Source organism: Bos taurus, chromosome 14 (assembly GCF_002263795.3).
Source record: "Bos taurus isolate L1 Dominette 01449 registration number 42190680 breed Hereford chromosome 14, ARS-UCD2.0, whole genome shotgun sequence".
NCBI classification, from domain to species: domain Eukaryota; kingdom Metazoa; phylum Chordata; class Mammalia; order Artiodactyla; family Bovidae; genus Bos; species Bos taurus.
Genome location: NC_037341.1, coordinates 14,762,069 through 14,777,077, shown reverse-complemented (window position 1 = coordinate 14,777,077; position 15,009 = coordinate 14,762,069). Strand labels below are relative to the sequence as shown.

Genomic DNA, 15,009 nt, shown 5'->3' with positions numbered 1-15,009 from the left:
AAAACAGTCTCAAGTGTCTTTCAGCAGCTGCTTAGGAGTAAACAGCTAAGGGCTGGGACCTGATCTTGGGTCTTTGTACTTACTCCTTGTCTAATGTTGTGACTATGTCTGCACATGGCCATTTAACTTCTTCTGGTAAGAATAACGATTGGTGAAGATGGTTCAAGACAAATGCTGAGACTTCAGCCCCATCAGAGTCTTCAAGACAACTCAGCATATCAGTTATAAAGGTGAGAGCATTACTGAAGATGAGAGATCCATTATTCAAAAAAAAAAAAAAAGGTCTCCTACCATGTGCCAGGCACTGTGGTAGATCGTTGGGAAACATGTGACCAAGACGCAGTCCTTGCCCCCGAATAGAAAACTCCATGAAGTCAGGGACTGTGACTGTCTTCATCTCCCTGGCTTCTAGCACTCAGCTCAATGTCTATCACAAGAAGGTGTCCAATGGCAACATGGATGGATGAATGAGTGGGTGGGTGGATGAATGAGTGGGTGAGTGGATGAGTGGGTGGGTGAGTGAGTGGGTGGATGGGTGGGTGATGGGTGGCTGGGTAGGTCATTGGATGGATGAGTGGGTGAGTGGGTGAGTAGATGGGTGAGTGGGTAGGTGATTGGATGGATGAGTGGGAGATGGGTGGGTGGGGGAGTGGACTGGATGAGTGGGTGGGTGGGTGGATGGGTGGGTGATGGGTGGCTGGGTGGGTCGTTGGATGGATGAGTGGGTGAGTAGATGGGTTAGTGGGTATGTGAGTGGATGGATGAGTGGGAGGTGGGTGGGTGGGTGAGTGGACTGGATGAGTGGGTGAGTGAGTAGGTGGCTGGGTGGGTGAGTGAGTGGGTGGGTGGGTGGATGAGGGGATGGATGAGTGTTAGGTGGGTGGGTGGGAGAGTGGATCATTGGGTAGGTCAGCAAATGGATGGGTGTGTGGATGAGTGAGTGGAGGCATGTCCTCCAGCAACTCAGAGCCTATTGGGCCTCCGAGTCAGAGAGCCAAGAACACAGAAGCAGGAATCTTGTAATTGGGGTCTCTTCCTAGTTCTGAAGCCCTTTCACTATATGACCTTCAACAAGCAGATCTGCAACTCTCATTCTCATTTGCTCATCTTTAAATAGGAGCAAGCTCCGGGAGCTGCTAATGGACAGGGAAGTCTGGTGTGCTGCAGTCCATGTGATCACAAAGAGTCAAAGGGTCAGACATGACTGAGCTATTGAACTGACTGAAATAGGAGTGATGCTGTTTGATTTCTTCAGCCCCTCCAGCTGCTCTTCTGTAAAAACAGACTGATTCTGTGATTCTGTGAAAACAGGCCCCTAAGACAATCTTCGTCAGAGGGATCACCAGGATAGCTTTAGGCTTCCTTTTAAAACTAGGCACAGGCATCGTGAAATTAGGATGAAAATTTCATTCTGGATGAGAAAAGACATTGTAGCAATGAAGATTATGGAAATGGTTTTTCAACATAACTTTGGCTGGGGGAGGGAGGGTAATTTGATTAACCATCGTCCTTCTCTCTCAAAAAAAAAAAAAAAAAAAACAAAACCCAAAAGAAACAGAAGGAATTTCATCACCGGCCCCTGGGAACTGCCCACATTAGAGTTCAGTGGATTCTTTGAAGATCCTGGTAGCAGTCAATGACTTAGTGGTTCCTAGCAGAGGTACGAAAAGGGAAAGTGTTAGTTGCTCAGTGTTGTCCAACTCTTTGTGATCCCCTGGACTGTAGCCCACCAGGCTTCTCTGTCCATGGAATAGGCAAGGATGCTGGAATGGGTAGCCATTCCCTTCTCCAGGGAATCTTTCCAACCCAGGAATTGAACCAGTGTCTGCTGCATTGCAGGTGGATTCTTTACCATCTGAGCCACCAGGAAAGCCCGGGAAAAGACAAATTCAGTTCAGTCACTAAGTCATGTCCGACTCTTTGCAACCCCATGGACTGCAGCATGCCAGGCTTCCCTGTCCGTCACCAACTCCCAGAGCTTGCTCAAACTCGTGTCCATCGAGTCGGTGATGCCATCAAACCGTCTTATCCTCTGATGTTCCCCTCTCCTCCTGCCTTTGATCTTCCCCAGCATCAGGGTCTTTTCCAATGAGTCAGTTCTTCACATCAAGTGGCCAAAGTATTGGAACTTCAGCTTCAGCATCAGTCCTTCCAATGAATATTCAGGACTCATTTCCTTTAGGATTGACTGGTCTGATCTCCTTGCAGTCAAAGGGACTCTCAAGAGTCTTCTCCAACATCACAGTTCAAAAGCATTAATTCTTCTGCGGTCAGCCTTCATTATGGTCCAACTCTCACATCCATACATGACTACTGGAAAAACGGTAGATTTGACTAGATGGACTACTGTAAGCAAAGTAATGTCTCTGCTTTTTAATATGCTGTCTAGGTTGGTCATAGCTTTTCTTCCAAGGAACAAGTGTCTTTTAATTTCATGGCTGCAGTCACCATCTGCAGTGACTTTGGAGCCCAAGAAAATGCAGCCAAATTTCACAGCTCAGTCCTGCTAGAAGCTTTACAGTACACATCTCACTTTGTTTCAGGAACCCTGTAAAGTGAACCATCTGTTCCCATTTAACAGATGTGGGACAGTGTGGCTGGACAGTGAGTCCAAGTTCACAGAGTGAGTGGACTGGACCCTAACCTGGGCCCGTGTGGCTCCAGATCTTTGCCTTTTCCAGTCCTGTGCTGTCTACTTTGTGTCTGATATGCTAGACCAGCAGCACAATTTCTTCTTTTTGGAGCAGCTCTTGTGCTGGGAGATGTTTTGCCAGGAGGTGTATAGTATTCGGGGTTAATCCTGGTTTTGGTCTAGAATTTCTACTCACTGAGATTTATCAATAGAGTGCTGATGGTGTACTATGAGTCCTGCTAAATGCCTCACATGAATTAACAAATAATTACCTCATAGTATCCCTATAAAGAAGTATTGGTATCATTCCCTTTTTATACAGAAAGAGACTGAGGTTCAGAGAGAATGAGGGATTTACCCCAAGTCACCCAGCACAGCATTCATCCAGAGTCCTTAAACATGAAGGCTTCCTGCCTCTTTGTTTTCAGAACCGGAAGACTTTGTAAATGATTTTGTCCTAAATGCAATGTGGTATCCCTGAACAGACAAAAGGACATCGGTGAGAAAATGAGTGAAATCCATGTAAAGTCTGGAGTTCAATCAGTAATAATGTGCCACTGCTGGCTTCTTAGTTGAGACTAAAGTACCGCGGAGATGTAAAATGATATCACTGGGGGAAACCAAGGGAGGGATATTTGGCAATGATTGGTACTATCTTTGCAACTTTTCTGTAAATCTAGAATTATTCTAACGTAAAAAGTTTGCCGTAAAGAAAGATTTAGTCCACACTTCTCCCATTTTGGTGGGACACCAAGGCTGAGACTGGGGAAGCCTCTGTCAAAAGGCCACTCTCGACCCAGCTGCCACCACCAGGACTGCCACCCACGGCTCAGCATTCTGGGTGCTGGCTGGCTGCTGTGCGTGACCTTCTAGAAGGTGTCTGGAGCCAAATGAGATGAATGTCAGGCACTTCCATGGAAAGTGCCAGAAACATTTTGGACCCAGGACGTGGCATTTTGAAGAAATAGGTCCTGAGGTCTGGCCTTTGAGGCGGTGACTGAAAGTGTCCCCGGCAGATTTCTCATGTGGCCGCCACCCTCCATCAGCACCACCAGCTGAGCCAGGCCTATGGCTGTGCCCCTCAGCGATGACCTCAAGGCCACGCCGTGAGCTAGAAGACGGCAGAAGCAGGCTGGGGTAAGCATGGCTGAGAGGGGGACTTGGCCTCAGCCAGAAGGGGAGGGCCTGTGGGGTCAGGGTTCAAGTGCACACCAAACAGCTTTCACATCCCTGCTCCACGTCAAGAGGTTGTCTGGCCTCTGGGAGGTGAAGAGCCACCAAACCTGCTGCCTGTGGAGCCGTAGCCCCCAGCCGCCAGGGGCCAGGTTCGCCCACCCTCCAGCCCCCCATTTTATGGTTGGGGAAGCCAAGCTGAGAGGGGAAAGAACAGCCAATTCGCAGCCAACGCTCATCTTGTATTTGAGATTTTCTTTCTAGATAGCTGCAGTTAGAGTTGGTTTCCAGGTTCCCGCTGATCAGTATCATTCTCACTTCTTCACTGGGGAAGTGAATTCGTGGATTACATTTCACAGGTGGCCCCCAAACGCTCCTCACTATATCTTCAACACACTGCTGTATACCCTGTGCAAGTTATGCATTCAGAAAGAGAGGAATTTAAATGACAGTGGTGATAGGAACCCAGATGGACCGAGTACTCTGTATTTCCCCAACACTGCCTTAGCACTGTATAGGCACAGCCTCGTTCCGTTCTCTTTCTTTCTTTTTCAATGTTTATTTATTTATGACTCTCCAGTTGTGGTGAATGGGCTCTGGAGATTGGTGGACTTAGTTGCTCCTTGGCATGTACGATCTTAGTTTCGTGATCAGGGTTCAAATGTATACCCCCTGCACTGGAAGGCAGATTCTTAACCACTGGACCACCAGGGAAGTCCCCTCATTTCATTCATATAACAACTCTGTGTATGAGGGGTTCTTACTGGTCCCATTTTACAGGTGGGTATGTGAAAGCCCAGAGAGGGTAAGTAACTTGTTCTGGTCACACAGCTAGAATATGAGATCTCAACTCAGGGAGTCTCACTCTAAAGAATATGCTCTTGATGTGTGGCTAGTCCCCTCCCCCATTTTGGCAGATGTTCATCTTTTATATTTATTCCCACAAATAAATAAAGAGTTCTATCATGTCAGTAAACCCTGGACTCTCCTGGAGAAACCTGAAGAAAGTTTTTTATATTTTGATACTTCCCAGGGCTGGCAGGAGAAAGAGTTTGAACTACAGGGTGAGAGAACCCTGGTGGCAAAACCCAGCTCTGTAGCTAACTAGCTGTATGACCCAGACAGTTCCTGTGAGTGCTCTCTGCCTCAGTTGCAATGATAATGCCATCTGACCCCAAGGGTGGGGTGGTGAGGATTACATGAGGTAAGCCTATTCAGAGCCTGGTTCAAGGTGCCACCTATGTGAAAAGAAGGGAAGTCAGATAGACTTGGATTTGGATCCCAGCCTTGCTCCTTCCTTACAGGGCTTCCCTGGTGGCTCAGTAGTAAAGAATCCGCCTGCCAATGCAGGAGACGCGTGTTCAATCCCTGGGTTGGGAAGATCCCCTGAAGAAGGAAATGGCAACCCACTCCAGCATTCTTGCCTGGAGGGTCCCATAGACAGAGGAACCTGGCGGGCTACAGTCCATAGGGTCACAAAGACTCGGACATGACTTAGCGACTAAACAATAACAACTTGCTCTGTGACCTTTAGCAAGTTGCAAGGTCTCTCTGAGCCATCATTTCCTGATGTATATAATGGATACAAAAATAAGTGTTTTCCAGGGCTGCAGAAATGCCAGGGTGGCGGTGCTCAATGAAACTGCAGGATTGCAGTGTTTTGAGGAGTTGCTGGGTTGCAGGCAGGATGGGTGATAAAAACATGAAGAGCCTGGCCTGGGGTTTCAGTCAAGATTAGTGTTCCCTTTGTCATGGGAGTGCATGCATGAACTCCTCTTTCCTTTTTCGTACACGTTCTTTCCCTTCTGGGTTGCAGGCTCACCAGGTCAAAGTGTTGACTGTTCTAGGGGACAGTTTCGGGGGGAGGGCCAGTCTCAGGGAGCAGGCCAGTACCCAGACCGTCAGCCTACCCACTTCTTGCTGCCTGGGGGTTGCTGACCTTGGTCTTAGTCAGTGCGGTGAGCAGAGAGCCATTTGACTTCTCTGTTTTGATTCAGCTGGCCAGCTCCTCCAGGGTCTCAGAAACTCACCTTGGGGGCCAGGGAGGACTTGAAACTGCCATTTCACAGATTGCTAAGAGACCTCACTGGGATCCCACAAGAGGAGAGCAAGGAGTATACAAATTAACCCATGGCCAGTTTGTGCAGAGGCAGGGGTAGCTTAGTCCCAACTAGCAGGGTAGCAAAGTGAGGAAACCAGGGTCCCAGAGGCCCAGGGTTTGCAGTGTGGCTCTAGAACTTACCCATGGAGGGAACTCACCCACCTCAGCCTCACTCAGTTGCCTTATCTGTGAAATGGGGTTGGAGAGAATTCTCACCTCCTAAGATTGTGCATAGATAAGACCATGCCTGTAAAACATTTCCCACATGTCTGACATGCATCAAGAGTCTCAGCAAATGTAGGCTATCAATTGTTCTTGTTGTTCAGTTGCTCAGTCATGTCCAACTTTTTGCAACCTCATGGACTGCAGCATGCCAGACTGCTCTGTCCATCACCAACTCCTGGAGCTTCCTCAAACTTATGTCTATCGCATTGGTGATGCCATCCTACCATCTTATCCTCTGTTGTCCCCTTCTCCTCCTGCCTTCAGTCTTTCTCAGCATCAGAGTCTTTTCCAATGAGTTGGCTGTTCACATCAGGTGGCCAAAGTATTGGAGCTTCAGCTTCAACATCAGTTCTTCTAATGAATATTCAGAATTGATTTCCTTTAGGATTAACTGGTTTGATTTCCTTGCAGTCCAAGGGACTCTCAAGAGTCTTCTCCAACACCACAATTTGATAAATGGGATCAATGATGGCCAAGAGCAGTAAGTAAGTAAGTAAGTAAGTAAATAAGTGAAGTTGCTCAGTTATGTCCGACTCTTTGCGACCCTGTGGACTGTAGCCTACCAGGCTTCTCTGTCCATGGGATTCTCCAGGCAAGAATACTGGGGTGGGTTACCATTTCCTTCTCCAGGGGATTGTCCCGACCCAGGGATCAAACCCGGGTCTCCTGCATTGGAGGCAGACGCTTTAACCTCTGAGCCATCAGGGAAGATAAGTCTATTCATTTAAAAATATGCTTAATGGTGCTTCTCATGCGTTGGGGCAGGGATCTTGTTGAGATGCAGATTCTGTTCATTGGGCTGGGTGGGGCCTAAGACTCTGCATTTTCGACCAGTTTCTGGCTGAAGTTGATGCTGTTGGCCAATTAGAGAAGCAAGAGATTGGAACCCATTTCCAAACAGAGACCTGTTAAGTCTCAATTAAATGAGGTTATTCCTGAAAATGAGTGTGAGTGTGCTAAGTCACTCTTTGCGACCCCATGAATGGTAGCCCTCCAGGCTTCTCTGTCCATGGGATTCTCCAAGCAAGAATACTGGAGTGGGTTGCTGTGCCTTCCTCCAGGGGATCTTCCTGACCCATGAATAGACCCTCTGTCTCTTTTGTCTCCTGCATTTTCAGGTGGGTTCTTTACCACTAGTGCTACCTGGGAAACCCAATCCAGGAGAAGGGAGTGGAGAGGAACAAATATTATTGAGTAGCTGCTTGGCATTGGATGTGTTGAATGAATTATCTCTTGCAACCCTCACAGCGTATATGAGAGATATTATCATCTCCTTTTTTTCTGGTTGGGGAACAGAGACTCAGATGTTGCGTGCTCAGGGTCACAGAGCTCAGTAAAGGACAGGACTGAGATATGGACTTGTCTGCTTACCTTCAATCCCATCTCCTTTCTCGACCTCAGAGGCCACAGCCTGAGCCTAAGAACATAGCTGCAACAGGCCCTCGGTTTCCCGGCTGGCAGAACGAGTGGCCTGGGTGTAAATGTCCTCTGAGTTCCCTCCCCAGCCTCCTGCTGGAAGCGTTTCCTGGTCCGTGTGCTCTCTGCTCTTACTCAGCACTCACTTGGCTGTATCCCCACACAGCTTCCTAATTTGGTGCTGACTCTCTGCTTACTGACGTATCCATGTCACCCTGTCAAGTTGGGAACACCACGGAGCTGCTGGGGCCACTCATCTTCATAACAGCCAGCCAAGCAGTGCAGCGGTGACCAGAATAAACTCCGTACCTGGGCCAAAGGGAACATTTTTCCACACCCCCAGAGATGAGCCTTTCAGCGCCCCTCAGGTGGAGAAGGCCACTTGCATCAACTGGAAGCTCTGCAGAGTCCAATTTCATCTTGGAGCCCAGTCTTGGAGTCTTAACCCTGCAGGGCCTGAGTGCTAAAGGGATTTGTTTGAACCTGTAGGTGGGGAGGGCTTCCCTGGTGGCTCAGTGGTAAAGAAACTGCCTGCCAATGCAAGAGACCCGGGTTCGATCCCTGGGTCAGGAAGATCCCCTGGAAAAGGAAATGGCAACCCACTCCAGTATTCTTGCCTGGAGAATTTCATGGACAGAGGAGCCTGGTGGGTTACAGTCCATGGGGTCACAGAGTCAGACATGACTGAGCGAATAAAAAACAAAATAAGTGGAGAGACAGGCAGAGAAACCTACATGCCTCAGGAAGGCTCACACATAACTCCTGAGCTCATAGAGCTGAGGTTCTGAGAACTGGGCAGGTTTTCAGAAGGACGTGTTGGCTAGAGCTAAAATCTCTGGGCTCAAAATCCTGGCTCTTCCACTTTCTAGTATATGATGTTGGGCGATTTATTTAATCTCCCTGAGCCTCCGTTTCCTTTTCTGTGAAATGGGTCTAGGGGCGGTAGTTGTCTGGTAAGGATGCGGTGAGAGCTGCTTGAGTTAATACACAAATAGCCCTTAGAACTGGCACATGGCAGTTCTAAGCATGCGTCTCCCTAAGATGTGAAATCTGTCAGAACAGGGACTTACTTGTTTTTATTGTTGGATACCCGGTACCTGGAAGAATGCCTAGAATGGTGAATGCTCATGAATAGCTGTACAATGGTTGAATCAGAGAGCGTCTAAGAGTGGTGGTTTTCCAACTGTGTTCCAAGGAACCCTGGGGTGCCTGGGGCCACTGGGTGGTGAGATGGAGGGAGTGTGAGGGAGAAACAGCTGACGGAGGAGAAGTCAGCCTCATTCTGTTCCTTTTCCCTGCCCAGAGCCTCTCTGATTTATGTGCTGGATATATGATTTTCTACATAAGACTATATTTGGAAGAAGATTTTTGCAGCTGAAAAATTATTTGAAATTATCAATATTCAAAATTTTGTCCCTAGACTGTTCAGTTGTCCTAGGTGAGGGTTAAGAGTGCTGATTTCCTGACTCTACCATCAACTGGCTGAGTCGCATTTTCTTGGGTAAGATCATGCATTTTATTTTATTATTTATTTAATAAAGCAACTGCATTATTCATTTATTTGTGTATTTTTGGGTGCTCTGGCTCTTTGCTGCTGTGCCTGGGCTTTGTCTAGTTGCAGCGCTCGGGCTTCTCTTTGTGGGGGCTTCTCTTGTTGCACAGCATGGGCTCTGGCGCATGGGCTCAGTAATTGTGGCACATGGGCTTGGTTGCCCCACCGCATGTGGAATCTTCCCGAAACAGGATTGAAGCCCTGTCCCCTGCATCGGCAGGAAGATTCTTAACCCTGGACCACTAGGGAAGTCCCAGGGCATGCATTTAAGTCGGTTTCTTGGTGGATTCCTATTCATGCTTATGTCCAAAGAACACGCTTCTATTCATTTTACAACTGGGGAAGTTGAGACCTTGTCACATGAAGTGCCTGGGTCAGGGTCTCCTAGGCTGGTGTAAAGGGGGTCTTAACTTCAAGACCAGTGCTCTTTTCATGTTGCAACTTCTGTGAGTCTTAAAAGGCAAGGCTCTTGGAGAAACCCTGTCCCAGATTATGAGAGGGGATGCTGGAGGGAGACAGGGCCACTCCATACTATCTTGGTTTTATGGGAAGTTTCCACCTCTAGCAGCTTTGCTTTGCCTGCACACACTCCAGGGTAGGCACAGAGGGTGTTGGAATGGAAGAAAAAGTGAATGAAAAATGAGAGTCTTATGGAGAGATAGAAACAAAACATATACAGTGTCATTGCAGGTGGTCTAAGCTCTGGGAAGAAAATCAAACTAGGTAAGGGATACAGAGTGATAGGTTGAGGGACTCTTCTAGACAGAATGGGGACAGAAGGTCTCTCCTGAGGAGGTGACTTTGAATAGAGACCCAAGGGATATGGGAGATGGAGTCGCCTAGTAGAAGAACCTTTCAGATAAAGAGAAGAGCAAAGGCAAAGGCCTTGAGATAGGGAAGTGCTTGGTGTGTTTGAGGACCTTTAAGGATTGTTTGAGGCTTAAGTAAAACAATGGGTATAAATTTCATAGTGGCTGCTGCACACTGGCTCTTACTATTATTGATGTCATTTCACCTTCATGATGAGGACAAGTTTCAACAGATTTACGTTTTATTTTATTCTACTTTTTGTTATTTAAAAGTCATATTTGGGACTTCCCTGGTAGTCTGGTGGCTAAGACTCCGTGCTTCCAATAGAGGGGGACTGTGTTCAATCTCTGGTCAGGGAACTGGATCCTATGTGGTGCAACAAAGAGTTTGCACGCCACTACTAAAAGATTCCCCCATGCTGCAACTAAAACTTGGTGCAGTCAAATAAATAAAATTAAAAAATAAAAAGATCATATTCATTGAGGTATAATTTCCCTACAGTAAAATTCACCCTTGTCTGGTATACACAGGAATGAGATTTGACAAATGCTTCCCCTTGTATGAGTCCCACCACAATCAGGATTTCGAACATTTCTGTCACCATAAAAATTCCCTTGTGCCTTTTGTAGCAAATCTCCTTGTTTTTCCATTGTTGTTCAGTCGCTCAGTCATATCCGACTCTTTGTGATTCCATGGACTGCAGCACACCAGGCCTCTCTGTCCATCACCAACTCCCGGAGATTGCTCAAACTCATATGCATTGAGTTGGTGATCTTTATCCTCTGTCATCCCCTTCTCCTCCTGCCTTCTTCCCCAGCATCAGGGTCTTTTCTAATGAGTCAGTTCTTCTCATCAGGTGGCCAAAGGGTTGCAGCTTCAGCATTGGTCCTTCCAGTGAATATTCAGGACTGATTTCCTTTAGGATTGACTGGTTGGATCTCCTTGGAGTCCAAGGGACTCTCAAGAGTCTTCTCCAATACCACAGTTCAAAAGCATCAATCCTTTGGTGCTCAGCCTTCTTATTGGTCCAACTCTCACATTCATACATGACTACTGAAAAAACCATAACTTTGACTAGATGGACCTTTGTCAGCAAAGTAATGTCTCCGTTTTTTAATATGCTGACTAGGTTGGCCATAGCTTTTCTTTCAAGGAGCAAGCATCTTTTAATTTCATGGCTGCAGTCACCATCTGCAGTCATTTTGGAGCCCAAGAAAATAAAGGCTATTTTCATTGTTTCCCCATCTTGTGCTTCATCCAGCCCAGCATTTCACATAATGTCCTCTGTATATAAGTTAAATAAGCTTTGTTTCTCTATGCTGCTGCTAAGTTGCTTCAGTCGTGTCTGACTCTGTGCGAACCCATAGACGTCTGGCAGCCCACCAGGCTCCCCCGTCCCTGGGATTCTCCAGGCAAGAACACTGGAGTGGGTTGCCATTTCCCTCTCCAGTGCATGAAAGTGAAAAGTGAAAGTGAAGTCGCTCAGTCGTGTACGACTCTCAGCGACCCCATGGACTGCAGCCCACCAGGCTCCTCCATCCATGGGATTTTCCAGGCAAGAGTACTGGAGTGGGGTGCCACTGCCTTCTCTGTTGTTTCTCTATAGCCCCTAGCAATCATTAATCTATTTCTGTCTCTAGAGATTCAGAATCATGTAGATGTAAACTTTTGGGTCTGCTTTCTTTCACTTAGCAGAATGCTTCTGAGATTTCTTTACGCTGTTGTATATCTCCTAGTTTGTTCTTTTTTATTGCTGAGTAGTATTCCATTGTGTGGATGGAAACCTTTTGTTTATCTCTTTGCCAGTTGAAGGACATCTGGGTTGTTTCCAATTTGGGGTTATTACGAGTAAAGCTGCTATCAATATTCATGTACATGTCTTTGTGAAGTGAAACTGTTGGCTCATTTGCTTCACTTGATAAGGAATCACTGAACTGCTTTCCAGAGTGCTTATACTATAATATTTTGCATCCCCATTAGCAAAGTATGAGCATTCCAGTTGCTCTGCATCTTCACCAAGACTTTGTATTGTCATCTAACTACTTAATTAGTCAATTAATTAATATTTTAGTCATCCTAGTAGACATGTAGGGGTAGCTCACTGTGGTTTTAAATTCCACTCCCCTAATATCTAATGAGGTCTGGCATGTTTTCCAGTGCTTATTTGCCATCTCTTCTTTGGTGAACTATCCGCTCAACTGTTTTGCCTATTTTTCAGTTGGGATGTTTGTTTCCTTACTGACTTGTAGGAATTCTTTTCATATTCCAGATGCAAGTTCTTTATCCAATACATGTTGTGCAAATACATGGTTCCTCCCTGAATGTAACTTGTCTTTTCATGTTCCTAAAGAATGTTTTTTGAGGAGGTGAAGTTTTACATTTTTTTAAAGCCCAATTTACCCCCTTTTTTCTTTTATGGTTCCTGTACTTTCTAAGAAAAGTTTTGCCTAGCTCAATGTTATAGAGATTTTATCCTACTTTTATTTTCCTGTAAAAGTTTTATAGTTTTAGATTTTATATTCGGGTCAATGATCCATCTTGAGATTGGGCGAACTTTCATACATGATGTGAGCTAAAGGTTAAGGCTTTTTTTTTTTTTTAATTTTGATTGGCCAGTTTTTCCAGCACCATTGATTGAAAGATCTGCTTTACTGAATGATGTAAAACTTTGCCCACCGTTCCACATAGCATACTTTTTAGTCCAGCGTGAGTGATGGCTGAGAAGGGCTGAAGGTACAGATTGAGGGGAGCCTCGTGGAAGAAGTGGGGCTCCAAGTCACGTACCAAGTAGCCCACATGGTAACAAACAGCAAGTACCTTCAAGATGAAATTGCCAGCTCCAAAGCAGGGAGCAGGCCAGCTGGGGAGGTGCCTGGTCTGTGTTTCTCTTGGTGTTTCTCAGAGATTTGTACTCGTCTTGCGTAAACTGCAGATTAGGAAAGCGTTAGGTAACAAGAGGGTGACTGGAGAGTATTACACACCAGCCTGGCATGGGGCCACAGAATGCAGCCTGCAGGGACAGCCATGCCCAGCAAGTCAGATAGAGCTGCAACCGAGATGGGACGGTGTTTCTTTTCCTTCCTGCAGCCGCAAGGCAGCCTCTGCTGGATCTGGCTGTTCTCTGGAGCTTCAATATCTCACAGCTTCTGGAGGTGACAATGGGACAAGAAGGCCTTGGGAGCCACGAAGTTCATTTCACTTTAAGGAGATGAGGAAAACATTTAGAAATGTAAGAGAAATGAACAAATTGACCAATATAGTTGAAGTCATTGGCATCCCTCTGTGATTGACAGATCAAGCAGGCAGAAAATCATTAGGACAGAGATGATCTAAACAGAACGGCCCAACCTGATACGATTATTACTGCAGTAATACTAGCCTCATATAATGAATTAAGAAGGGCTCCTCGGCTTTTATTTTTTGGAAAAAATTGTGGAGAATCTGTATCCTTTCTTCCTTTAATGTTTGGTGTAATTTACTAGTGAAAGCATCTAGTGACCCTGGTGATGTTTTTTTTGGAAGGTTTTGACTATTGACTCAGTTTTCAAAATGAATATAGATATTAAAATTACCTATTAAAAATAAAGGAAGGAGGTATGGTGCAGAGGCTTTGCCCAGAGGAAAGTTAGCAACAAATAAAAATTCATTCCGGTCCTCCTGCATGCATCCTGCCCCTCACTCCCAGTCCCCACAACGCTGCCCTTCGTCAGACCACTCAGATGTCTGATGCTCAAATGTTTGGGAAGCATCTGCTTCGAGCTCCCAAAGTCTCCCATTTGTAGGGGCTACATATGATCCCTGCCCTCTAGGTTTTTACACTCAAACCGTGGAGGATGTGAATTCACCTGGTTAAAGGTGAAAAGGAGGCTGACCTTCACTGAGGGTCTCCTCTGTACCAGACACTGTGTCAGGGGGTCCAAAGGTTATTGGGTTTATTCCTGCAGTAACTCTGTGAGGCTGAGATGGTCATCCTCATTTTCTGTTGTGACAACTGGGGCTCAGAGAAGTTAAGACATTTACCCAGGATTGCATAGCTAGATGTGTCAGAGCCAGGGTGTGAACCCAAGACAGTCAGACCCCAGAGCCTGTGGACTTCCACTAATCATGTTGCCACACTATGTGTCAAGAACTCAGCTGGGGCCTGTGGGGGTCACAGAGCAGAACAAGCCTTAGGGTCACCTACAGGCCCTTGCTATCTGGTGAAGGGAGAACAGATTTAACTATGATATTGAGATAATGTAGACAGCGCCATGGGGCTCGGGGGGCGGGGTGTGGGTAGCATTTGTGGAGGAGGTGGCATGTCAGAGGGGTTCTGGAGGACAGAAGCCTGTGCTCTGCAGATATGGGGCTGGGGAAGCAGACACTGGAGGGAGAGAACATGGAGGGAATCATAACAGCACATCATTCTATGGCAAGACCCGTCATGCTTTGCGAATTTGAACTCATTAAATCCTTAACAGCAGTCCTAGGAGGCAGATATTTTTATTATCTTTGTTTCACGGAAGGCCAGAAAGGCTGAATAGTTTGCCTGTGGTCACACAACTGGCAGATGGTAGAGCAGGTAGAAACCCAGCCTCTGGAGGGGGAAGTGAAGTCAGCCAGGAGTGTCATATTTGCGGGGGCAGCAGGGAGGAGGGTCAGACTGAAAAGGGAGGCTGGGGCTGGCTCCCAGAGTTCACATGCCAGGCAGGGGAATCTGGCCTTTGTCCTGCTGCCTTGGTGAGCTCAGGGAGGCCTTGAGGTAGGGGAGTGAAGTCAGCAAGCTGTGTTTAGGCAGATGACTCTGGTGGAAGGCTGTGGAATGCGTGAGAGGAGGAAAGGTTGTAGGTGGGTGGTGGCATGGGAGGCTGCCATCCTTACTCTGGAGGGCACCAAGCCTGCATCAGGGCTAGCCGTGGCAGAGGGGACTTGCCCAGCTGCAGGCTATCATCGGAAACTGGTGAGCTGTGATGTGTGCTCAGACCATGAAGGACAGCAGTGTGGCATTAAAGGTCGTGCTGCGTGTGCGTACCAAATCGCTTCACTTGTGTCCGACTCTTTGCGACCTATGGGCTGTAGCCCACCAAGCTCCTCTGTCCATGGGATTTTCCAGGCGAGAAT

General features: G+C 46.9%; 1 long non-coding RNA gene across 1 annotated transcript in view; it reads left to right on the top strand.

Annotated features, from left to right (window-relative positions):
- Positions 1-862: 862 nt before the first annotated feature.
- LOC112449617 (uncharacterized) overlaps positions 863-15,009 on the top strand; it is a 31,292-nt gene continuing 17,145 nt past the window's right edge. Inside the window, exon 1 of the long non-coding RNA XR_003038217.2 lies at positions 863-13,138. This is a non-coding gene — a long non-coding RNA (uncharacterized lncRNA). The remainder of the gene's footprint in view (positions 13,139-15,009) is intronic.